The following is a 12652-nucleotide window of genomic DNA, read 5'->3' on the forward strand; positions in this document are numbered from 1 at the left end:
TCCTTTGCAGTTATTTAAATGATGAAACTTTTAGATGTCAACTTAAAAGTGTCAGCTTAAAAGTACATAGTTTTCCAAAATTCTTTCAGGGATCATTCAAAAAGACTACTGATTTCAAACATTCCTCACCTGATAATGCAAACATTTATATAGCACAATGTGCCAGGAACTGTTCTCAACCCTCTAGTCATATTAACTCATTTAATCCTAACAACAGCCTGATGGATTTGGTTCTATTACCATCATCATCATCTCTGCTTTATAGATAGGGAAACTGAGGCACACAGGGGTAAGTAATTTACCTAAACTAGTAGGTATCAGAGGTGTGGGCAGTTTGACTCCTGAATCCATGCTTTTAACCACTATACCACACTATGCAATTTGTATTCAAGTCAACCAACTCAAGGGTAGCATCAATGCCTTATGCTGTGTAGCAGGTGTCGACCCAAAATAACCAATAAACACTCTATAGATGAGAGAGAGAGATAAAGTGAGTTTTACTTGAGCCAGGGTGAGGATTATAACTCAGGAAGGCAGTTTCCACAAGGGAAGAAAGCATTCTGGAGAAGCATGGTTTTCAGTACAGTCTTACACTTTTTTAGAGCAAAGAATATACATTAAACACACGCAGGATACACATTCATCAAAGTTTCAAAGAGGTATTCAGTTGCAACTTAGCAGGTCAACATGACCCTGATGTTGGGAAAGGGACAATTAAGGGAGTTACCTATAGGATGTTTGGATACTGGATACTGGCGTAGGAGGGGGAAGTATGCATTCTTATCTTAAGAGAGTGCATTCTTTAATGGTTAAAGCACATGTACAATGTATGTTTCATAGGCCGTAAATCAGGCTTCTTTAGTTCAAGCCAAATCCGTTTTGAACCAGAATAGTTAGCCCATATACCTCAACCATATACCTCGATATGTGAAAATCGCTTGTCACAGATATAAATTTTCAAGACAACTAATATAACTGCAAAAAATGAAATGTAATTGTATATTCCAATAACATTTCTTTTTCAAACTGCCATTCTGCCTGAAGACAGAGCAATCTTTTTTAGTCAGGTCCAACGTTTTTCAGGAATTTGAGGTTTAAACTTGGTCAACTTTAGGATTTTTTTCTCTATTTTCTGCTCCCCAGGGTGGTGTCTAAGTCTCAGAGAATTATACAGTGTCATGACATCAGAGAGGAGACATTGCCCATTCTAGCATCATCTGAGGCATAATACATCCTACCTGGTCCTAGCACATACTTCCATGAAGGCATCTGCTGAAATGTCTCTTTTTCTATCAGCCTCCAGTGGTCAGTCCACTCACTCTGCCCCTTTATCCTGTCAGCAAGGCCCCTCCAGCTCCATCAGCCCCTCAGCACCCCTTCTACTCCCTTCAGTGGGCAGGAAAATTGGGCTGCTCTCCCCTGCCACCCTGGGCCATGAGGAGCAGTATAGCTTCAGAGCCACTGCTCATAGTTATGCAGCCTCTCCAAGGCTGACCTGGCACTTGGCACTATTGGAAGCCTAATTTGCCAGCAGCAGCAACTGACACTGAGCCTCTGGACTTGGTACCACAATCCAGAGGCTGCAGCCAGGCACCTAGTGTCAGTTTGATTGCGCTGGATTCATTCTATCATGGATGAAGCAGCGATTTGACTTTACTGGAATAGAGTCTTAATCTGGATTTTCTCCCACCCAGCTTCTGCTGTAGTACCACTGTCTCTGGACTTACAGGCCACTTATTCACCATCATGCTATCTCACAATATTGCCTCTGAGCAGTGCACTCACTTTACACTGATGCTTTCATGTGAGAGCTGAATGGGGAACTATGCGAGGAGAATTGCCAGAGTGTGAGGCCTCCATCATGCTGGCATGACCTTGCAGGTGTAACATGGCTCTGGAGCCAACAGTTCTGGCAGCAGCTTCCTGATCCTAGGTTGTAGCGATGGCAGTGTGTTCCAGGAGGACAATGGCTTCCTTATTCCCAGATTGTGGCCAAGGTGGTATGATCCTGGAACCAGGACTGGGGAGAGCAGATTCCTGATTCTCCACCTTTCTAATTGATGTAAAGCTTTCATTTCCCTTGTCAGAACAGTCTGCAATGTTGTTCTGGCAGTCATTCCTTGACGCCCAGATCAGTGGCTATTCCTCTAGCCCTTTTTTAGTATCTAATTCCCTATATTAAATGCTTTCTGATTAAAATAGCTAGAATGGTTTCTGTTATTCACAATAGAACCTTGCTGGTTATACTGGTGAACTTCCTAATTAAGATATCACAAATACAGATGTGACTCCAAAGTCATCACTTAGAGGTTCTAGATTTGTAACTGGATGTAGTAAGTGATGAGACTTTGGGTTGCACCATTTTTGATGATGGGTAATTGCACTTTGAGTTGCATTATATTAATTGTGATTTTTTTTTAACTGTAAATATGGGGAAAAAAGGATATAGCTCATGGAGGGCAAAGAAATTGGTGGATTAAGTGGACATTTTAAAATTCTTTTTGGCCACTGTATTAAAATCCCCTTCTTAGGTTCAGGAAATCCTTCACTTTATAAATTTTGGAGGGAGGCAGAACCTGCTTTCCATTTTAGAAGTTAGAAATACCAGATAATTGCTTTCCCAGCCTTCTTTGCAGCTAGACTATAGGCACATGACCTAGGCTCAGCCAATCAGATATACCCTCCAGAGCTCTCCACAGCAGAGACAACAGCATTTGCAGGAATATGGAGTTCTTGGCGCAATGGTGGTTGTGGTGCTCATGGTGGTGTCCAGTGTTGGAGGCCAGTGGTGTTGGCAGTACAAGCTTAGTGCTTAGTGTCAACAGCAGTAGTGTCTTTCCCAGCATGTCTGCAGCGTGTACCCCAAACCCGGTTCTCCAGCTGGGTATTTTATGATCTATTCAACGTTATTTAATAAATTCTTTTCTTTCTTAAATAAGCCAGAGTAAATTTCTGTGGCTAGCCACTAACTGTGACTGACGTAATAGTCAATAACCGTTGTTTAACAAGGTTATAGCAGTATCTTCCAAAGTATATTCCATGGAACACTAGTCTCTCCTGTAAAGGATTCCATGGTTAAATAAATTTGGATAGCAATGTATCTCTTGGAATGATTCATAATTCAAATTAATATTTTAGAAATTCTGAGAGGTCTCACAGGAAAGAGATTTTTACTTGCTACCAGACTGAGTGTGAAGCTGACACATGGAGAGAGAAATACTGAGAAAGCTGCAATGAAACATGGTTGGAGCCTGTGGATTAAGACAACCTTGGATCCCACTTTGCTTTTGGACTTTGAGATATGTGAGCTCGTATTCCCTTATAGTTAAGCCAGTTGAAGCTCTGCTTCCCACTACGTGCCATGAAACACCATGAAAAACATCATCTAACTTCTTGGCCTCTCATTTATTTGCTTCTTCATCACCAATGACCTCCACTCTATCTCAGCCACCCACTCCAATGGTCTCATCTTGTTATCACTCAAAACTGTTCTACATTTGAAATCTCAAACTCAGAAATTCCACTCTCTGACCACAACCACCTATTTATCTTTTCAACCTAATGGGTCAACATCTTCCACTACACTTTGATCTTATACAGCCCTTCTGATGTAATTCCCTCAACTTTCTACTGGTAAATCTACAGACCTCCCCTACATCTGCCCCATCCTCTCCTCTTTTCCTCTTGTTCAGTGGAGGAGAGGGCTCCTACTTATCAGAGGCTAATCCTTCCATTGAGCTTTGGAGCCATCCCCTCCTTGTCCTCAGGTGTTTTTTTTTTCACCATAAATGTTCCTGTCTCTCTCTTTTATATCACTAACCTTTCTATCTCTATTGGATCTTTCCTATGCAAATTTAAGCAAGCACTGGTATTTCTCATCTAAAAATAAACCAACTGTGGACTTTATGTGTCTCTCCAGCCTGACCCACACTGTCAACCTTTCCTTACCTCATTCTCTCTTCAACCTTCTACCTCTTCCACCCTGGCTTCTGCCTTCACAACTCCACCTAAATGGCTCCCGTTCAGGTAATGGGAGGAGATATGGGATTGGGAAGTGAGTGAAGGAAGTTTGGCCAATAAAATCATTTGTGAAAGTTCTCTTTCTAATTCAGACTTGCAGGGATAATGCTTGATCCAACAACCCCTTCCCCGCCCCCGCATATTTGATATCATGTGCCAGTAAATATTCTGATATGCTGCTGGCCAAACAACTATATTTTTGTACATTGCTTTAGTACCCCCAAAGGACCACAACTACTGAAAAAGAGGAAATGGATACTGGTGGGCCTAACAGTGAACTTTCCTGCAGTGTTCCTTATCAAATAAGTAAATAGCACCACCCTCCACTGTTTTACAGTCAGAAGCTGAGACCTATCCTTGACATCACCTTCTCTCTTACTCCTTAATCATTAAGAGAGAATTACTGTTCATTCTCTCTCCTAAATATTTTTTAAATCCATCCACTCCTTATTATGGGCTGAATCTTGCTCTCCTGCCCCTGCAATTAATATGTTGAAGTCCAAACCCCCAGCATCTCAGAATGTTACTGTATTTGGAGATAGGGCCTTTAAAGAGGTAATTAAGGGGCCGCCCCGTGGCTTAGCAGTTAAGTGCGCGTGCTGCGCTACTGGTGACCGGGTTCAGATCCCCGGTGCGTACTGATGCACCGCTTCTCTGGCTATGCTCAGGCGGCGTCCCACATACAGCAACTAGAAGGATGTGCAACTATGACATACAACTATCTACTGGGGCTTTGGGGAAAAAAAGGAGGAGGATTGGCAATAGATGTTAGCTCAGAGCCGGTCTTCCTCAGCAGAAAGAGGAGGATTGGCATGGATGTTAGCTCAGGGCTGATCTTCCTCACAAAAATAAATAAATAAATGAATAAATAAAAATAAAAAAAATAAAGAGGTAATTAAGTTAAAATGAGGTCATATGGGTGGCCCCTACTGCAATATGACTGACGTCCTCACAGAAAGACATTAGGACACAGACACACACAGAGGGAAGACAATGTGAAGACACAGGGAGAAGATGGTCATCTACAAGCTAAGGAGTGGGGCCTTTAGAAACCAACACTGATCTCAAGATTTCTAGCCTCCAGATCTGTGAGAGAATACATTTCTGTTGTTTAAGCCGCCCAGTCTATCGTACTGGGTTATGGCAGCCCAGGCAACAAATATGCTCTTCTTCAACCCTATCTTCACCACCATGGTCTAAACCACCAGCATTTGTCGCCTAGACCTTTGCAGTGTAAGATCCATTAGGGTGAGGCTTTTATCTGTCTTGTTCACTGCTGTATCCTCAAAATCTAGTATAGAATCTGGCACGTAGAGAGTATTCAATAAATATTAATGAGATGGTTAAATAAATGAATAGCGATTTAGCTAGTTTCCTTGCATCCATCCTTGCCCCTCTCTCCAAATATTCTCCACAGGGACGGCTCTCTTTGCAAAATAATTCTGGTTCTATCATTTCCCTGCTTGAAACTCTTCATTGTCTCTTCTCCATTACTCTCAGGATAAAGTAATATTGTTTAAGTGGATGGTGTAATTTGGCCCCCAAGTCTCTCTCCAGCTTCATTGCATGTTATTCTCTCATTCTGTCACGTATTCCAGCCACATTTATGTTCTTTCCATTTTTCAAAGTTCCTCGTGGCTCTGACACATGCTGTTCCCTCTACTTGGAATGTCCTTCTCCATATTTTTGCCTAACTCATTCTTCATAAATCCCATTTGGGGCCGTCCCGGTGGCATAACGGTTAAGTTCCCGCATTCTGCTTTGGTAGCCTGGGCGGGGTTCGCCAGTTTGGATCTTGGGCGTGGACCTACTCACCAAGCCATGTTGAGGCAGTGTCCCACATAGAACTAGAAGGACCTACAACTAGGATATACAACTATGTACTGGGGCTTTGGGGAGAAAAAAAAAAAGAAAAAGAAAAAGAGGAAGATTGGCAACAGATGTTAGCACAGGGCCAATCTTCCTCAAAAAGAAAAAAAAAAGAAATCCCATGTAAATGTTACCTTGTGAAACTTTCCCTGATCATGCCACCAAAACAGCTTTTTCTTTTATATCTCTCACTGCTTTTCCTTCAAAACAATGATCACAATGGTAACTAATTATTGACGTGATTATTTGTTTAATGTCTGATTTCCTCATCAGAATGTAAGTTCTATGAGAATAGGGACAGTAACTGTTTTGCTTACTATTGTATTTCTAGTGCTCAGTACCTGCAGCCATGCCTGTACAGCATAAATGAATAGTTGTTGAATGAAAGCCTGGGCAGTGTGAATTTCCTGGGGCTGAACATTGTACTTTAGCCTTCGTGTACCAACTGCAATCCTAACGCCCAGAAGTAGTACAAAGGAAGGAGTGATTAAATCCTCCTCAAGTGAGAAGAATGGGATGGATGGCAGGATGAGCAGGAAGGAGTTTTCTAGATAAAGGAGAGGAATTCAGGAAGGCACTCAAGGTAGAGACAAAGGGCTGTGCAAAAGCCCAGAGGTAAAATGCAGTTTCTGGGAACTCTAAGTCATTCTGTGTGGCCAGAGAACAAGGACCAAGGGGGTTAGTGGTGGGAGATAAAGCTGGAAAGAAAGGGACCTGATTGAGTTGGCTAAGGAGGTTGGATTTTATCCTATCATGCAATACACATCACTGATTTTTCCAGTTCTTTCCTTTGTTTAGATCAGCTTCATCTCTTATTATCCATGAATACTTGGAAAAGTCATTTAACCTTGCTGAGCTTCCGTTTCCTCTTGTTGAATGGTTGACGAGAGACATGAGATGATGTGTGCAAGGCAATTCAGAAGGTTCCTGGGATATAGTAGGTGCCAATCAAATGTTAGTTCTCTTCCTTTCAGCCCACTCAGGCTGATTTCAGCACTACCACTAGTGGTCAGTCCTGAGAGAATGTAGTTTCCATTTAGAGCACAAGGGGGAGTAAGAGACTAAACCTTTGCAAAGGATCACAAGGCAGCCTTGGCTGCCTCCCTTTGCAAGGCCTCTGAGAAAGAGGAAATAGGAACTGTTCTTTTAAAATTAGAAAGGCAACCTGACTTATTTTATAGATTCTACACAAGTGGCAACTGTTCTTCAGTTCCCTGGACATGTATTTGAAGGGGGAAATCGTTGACAAGCATGATGTACTTAGTTCTGAGAGCTGTCAGGTCCCTTAGAGTAGCTGATGTTTTTGAATATCCTATTATGCACCCACCACCTATTTTACATCCATTTTCACTTTTAGTTGAACTCTCTTAAAGAGCCAATGAAATAATTCTCATCCCCATTTTACAGATGAACAATCTATGTGATCAAGACAAATTCAATCACATAACTAGCAAATGGTGAAAGTTGGATTTGAACACAGATCTCTTGATTCCAGAGCTTATGTCCTTTTAATTATCCCACACAGGTTTACCTTAGAAAGCCTTGGAGTTTATTTTAATTGAATTCTCCTATTTAACAGAGATAGTCCGGAGAGGGACTGGTCAGTGGTGAGTGCTAACTGATGAGACCAGGGGTAGTTGATTGGGCTCGTGGACACAAGTGCCGCTGACCACAGACCAGAGTTGTGCCCTTGCCACTGCTGTGTAAACACCCTGCAAGAGGGGGAGGCTTTAGGGTTGGTCATTTAGCCATGGTCTCACCCTGGGAGCATCTCCTGTCCTCTCTGCCCCTTAAGTGTCTCACCTTTAAAATGAGCTGACTCCTTCTCTTCCATCATGTCTCAACTCAAATGTCACTTCCTCACAGCGATTTTCCCTGTTTAATCATTCTAAAATAGCTCCCTTTCCTAGTTACTTTCTGTCCCAACATCTTGTTGGAATATTTCCTTAAATGTGCTCATAACCAGCTGAAATTATCTCATATATTTTGTTTACTTATTTATTATTTGTCTCTTCTCCTAGGATTCATAACATCCATGTGAGCAGGGGTTCTGTTTAGTTCACGTGTATGTACTCTGTGCCTGGAACACTGCTAAGTGTTAGCACATACTAAGTGATCAACAGATCTTTATGGAATGAATGGATGATATAATGATGAAGAACTAGGACCAGAGGGTAAAAGCTACAAACAGGCAGATTTCAGTAAAGAAGAGGACTTTCCTGATAATAAGAGTTGTGCAAAGACAAAGCAGTCCACTCTGGAGGAGGTGGTCTCCCCATCCTTGGAAGTGAGCACGCCAGTGCTATCGAGGGGGCTCCTGTGTTAGATTGGTGGGGACGGCTGATTTGAGGTTCCTTTGGCTCCTTAGGAAAATCTTAATTAGGTTTTGAACTAAAACCCTGATAATAGGGTGCTGTCTAGTCATTGTCTGTGTTAAATTATCGACAGGGTATTCTCTATAAAATGACTAGGGAAAGAGAGGCCCAAAGGGTAGGGGAAGGGGAAACAAGGGATTTTTTTTTTTTTTTTTTTGTGAGGAAGATCAGCCCTGAGCTAACATCCATGCCAATCCTCCTCTTTTTGCCAAGGAAGACTGGCCCTGGGCTAACATCCGTGCCCATCTTCCTCCACTTTATGTGGGACGCGGCCACAGCATGGCCTGACAAGCAGTGCGTCGGTGAGAGCCCGGGATCCGAACCCGGCCGCCAGCAGCGGAGCGCCTGCACTTAACCGATAAGCCACGGGGCCGGCCCGGAAACAAGGGATTGACGGTGCTAGATTCTGCTTCTGGGCTCCAGGGGAGAGGCCTGACTGAGATGCTGGTGGGCTTGCTTAAATTTGAACAAAATTAATGAAGATAATTATGAATAATCATTTCCAGTTCGGTTGCTACTTTAACCACTGGGCTCTTGTTCCCCTTCTTCTGGACCCTGCTTCCCCGATGGCTGTCTCTTCTGTTTCCCTTTCTCATAGAGAATGGCACCACCCAAGTCAGAAAGCTCTCCTAGTTGCCTCAATTTCCTTTCTCCCCGTCTACATCCAAATAGTCACCAAATCTTGACCCTTTCATCCCTCTAATGTCCCACTGCATCTTCCAGCTCAAGTCTCATAATCTCTTCTGAAGTCTCTTCACCAGCCTTCTCTCTGGCCTCCTTTTCCCCTGTCTTGGAACCTCCAGTCCCTCTCCCATTGTACAGGCTGAGTTCTTTCTAAAGCATGAATTTGGCCGTCTTCCCCCGGGATAAAGAGCTGTAACAGCTCCGGCATTGCCCTGATCATTGAGTCCATCACCCTTAGCGTGTCTCCCCTGGCCCTGGCTGACCGCTGACTCTGACTTATCCTCCCACCTCACTCATCCTGTACCGTGCCCATCATGTCTGTGCTTCCAGAGACTCACAACTCCTGCAGTTCCCTGAAGACTTCACATCATTTTACACCTTTGGGCCTTTGCTCGTGCTGATCCATCTGCCTTGGGTTGCTTCTCCATGAGTTTAACTCCTACTTATCCTTGAAGACTCAGCTAAGTCTCAATTCTCCATCCCAGGACCTGTATCCCAGCGTGGGCCTAGCCTAACTCTCAGGCTCCTCCCTCCTGACATGTCCCACAATGAGAAAACAGCCATGTCTTGCCAAATTCATTAATGTGGCTGATTATAGTGCTGGCTTTCCCTACTTTCAGTAGCTAAGAAACCATGGGCTAGTTGTTTCTTTCTCACATCCGAGATGGTATGAATCAGTCCCCCCTTCATAGGTCTATTGTGAAAGTTAAATGAGATGGTGGATGTGAGAAATCCTTTGTAAATATTTCTATGCCTATTTATTCAGCAAATATCCCCAGACCCCTTCTAAGAATGCTCTAGGAGGCACCGTGTTGGGTAGTGGTGTCACCTTTGCCCTTGTGGAACTCAGACAAGTGCATCTTACAGCCCGCTATCCTGCAGCAGCACTGAGCAACTTGGGGTCAGGGACCATTTGTTATTCACCCCTGTGTAGAGTAGGTACTTAGGAGATATTTGCTGTGTGGGTGAGTGAATGAATTAATGAATGAATGAGTGAATGGCATTCCAGGGAGAGGGAGAAACAGATGCAAATTCATGGAGATGTTACGGAGCAGTTCACATTTAGAGAACTTCAAGTAGTTTAATATTGTTGGAGCTTAGGGCATGACGGGGGAGTGTCCAGTAATGAGGCTAGAGGGTAGATGGGGCCAGACCAAAGGGGCCATATGTGCATATTAAACAGATGGGCTTCAGAGTAGGGCAAAGGGAGTGATTTTAGACTGGGTTTAGGAAGAGTCCTCTGCTGCAATGTGGAGTGTGGACTACAGGGGAAGATTGGAGGCTTTCGTGGGAGTAGGACGGTAAGGAGGCTGTGGCTGTGGAATGAAGAGGAAGAGATGGCATGGAGAGCTCTTGGGAGGTAGAATGGACAGGCTTTGGAGAAGGATTGGCAGAGTGGGCAAGGGAGCGGGAGGAGTGGTGGGTGGTACCCGGGTTCTGACTATTCATATGTTGAATGTTTGCCTTGTGTGTGTCTCAGATTCCACCCCTGCTGACAGTGGTGTGCCCTGGTGATGGGACAGTGTCCTCAGTGTGCGTTTTAACCAGTTTCATCTCATAAACTGATGCAGGTGGAGAGAAGAGACCTGCACACTCATTTATTTTACAAATGAAACTGAAGCACAGAGAAGAAGGAAAGAATGATTAGTGCATGAAGTGGCATTTGAGATACTCATCATTTTTTCTCATTATCCACATCTGTTCCCACTCCTGTGGTAGATTAAAGGCCATAGATTCCTCCTTTCCCTGTATCCATGCCCCTTTGCAACTTTGCACTTCTTCCTAGTCCGAGGTGGAGTTTATTTCTCCACCCTTTTGAATCTGGGCTGGGTTTGTGACTTGATCTGGCCAATAGAATAAAGTATATGTGACATTATGCAATTACTGAGGCTCGGCCTTTAGAGATTGTATCTTCTGCATTTACCCTCTTGGAACGCTGCCCCGAGACCACTGTGTAAGCTGGTCTAGCCTACTGGTAGATTAGAACGTGGAGAAGAAACATGACACCCAACCCTCAGCCAGCACCAACTGCCAGACCTGCGAGTGAGGCCATCTTAGACTTTCCAGTCCAGCTGACCTTCCAGCTGAATGCTGCTCATGAGCGATCCCAGGTAAAACCAGGAGACAAACCTATTCAGCCACCCACAGACTTGTGAGAAATAATAAATTATGCTGTTTTAAGCCACTGAATTTTTGGGAGTGGTTTGTTCCACAGCAATAGATAACTGAAACAACTTCTGTGCTCCCATTATCATATCATATCATATTAAAGGACTTCACTGTTTACCTGGTTCTTTATGCCAATTCCCTTTCCCTCATAGCTCACATTTAATCTGTCACCACGCCCAGGGAATTTTATCTCCTAAATCCATATCAAATCCCTCTACTTTATACTTTCCCCACTTCTATGACATGAGTTCTTGTCTTCTTCATCTCTCACCTGGATTGTTACAGCAATCCCTGTGTTCCCTATCTCCTGTTTCCCTGCTCCCTGCCCTTCCCATCCCATCGTCATACCCACTACAGTCAGAGCTATTTTTCTTGCATGCATTTGTAACCATCGTTTAAACCTTTTGCTTGCAAGGTAAATTCCCAAATCTCTAACATGATTTATGGGCCTTAGACCATCTATCTGGCCCCTGCCTCTCTTTCCAGCCCCAACTTCCACCACTCCTCTCATGGAACCCTATGTTTCTAGAACTGCTTCACAGGTTCTGGTGACCTTCTGGCACCTGCTCTGGCTCCCCCATTGCATGAGACAACCCCCTGAAGGAGTCAGATGAAAACATTTGACCTGTCAACACATCTAAGTCCCTAGGCTGGCCATGAGGGACTCACTCTGGGGGGTAAATTTGAACCTTGTGATGATTTGAACGTTCCAAGTGACATCCATACTTATGCTATTACCTTTTCTAAGTGATGGATTCTCATTCAATAAAAAGCATAAATTTTATATTTCATCTAAAAACCAGGAGCTGGAGCAGGCTGATTAGTCTGGCAACTAGAAAAGATTTAAGGAAATTTTGTTTGTAGAACTCTTAATTACAAAGGTATTCACTGAGCAACCACAATTCTGGGGTCGAATAGAAAAAGCCCTGAACTTGGAGTCAGACAGACCTGGTATCTGGTTCTGCCATTTACCAGATATGTGACCTAGGCAGTCACTTGAATTTTCTGACTTCCCTTTCCTCATTTGTAAAAAGGGGATGACGATCCATACCTTGTATGATTGTATTGAGAACTAAATGAGATAAAAGACGTGAATGAGCCCAGTATATATTTTTTTAAATAATTTTATTTATTTATTTTTCCCCCAAAGCCCCAGTAGATAGTTGTATGTCATAGCTGGACATCCTTCTAGTATGCTGTACGTGGGACACAGCCTCAGCATGGCGGGAGAAGTGGTGCGGCGGTGCACGCCCGGGATCCAAATCCTGGCCGCCAGTAGCGGAGCGCACTCACTTAACCGCTAAGCCACAGGGCCGGCCCAAGCCCAGTATATTTTAAAGTCTTCATGATTATCATTGCTAACGAATCTGATCCAAGGCAAAGGTAGAATTTTGTCTTTCTTCCTATTCTTACTTGGGCATTTGCATCTGGAATTGAAGACAGTCTAATATAATTTGATTTGTTTTGTTCTTCTCTCTGGTGGTCACCTGCTAGTCAATAGGGAGGTAGCTATTGGGGGCATAATTGATACAGCC

Source organism: Ceratotherium simum, chromosome 22, assembly GCF_057802395.1.
Source record: "Ceratotherium simum simum isolate JZ-2026a chromosome 22, ASM5780239v1, whole genome shotgun sequence".
Taxonomy (NCBI): domain Eukaryota; kingdom Metazoa; phylum Chordata; class Mammalia; order Perissodactyla; family Rhinocerotidae; genus Ceratotherium; species Ceratotherium simum.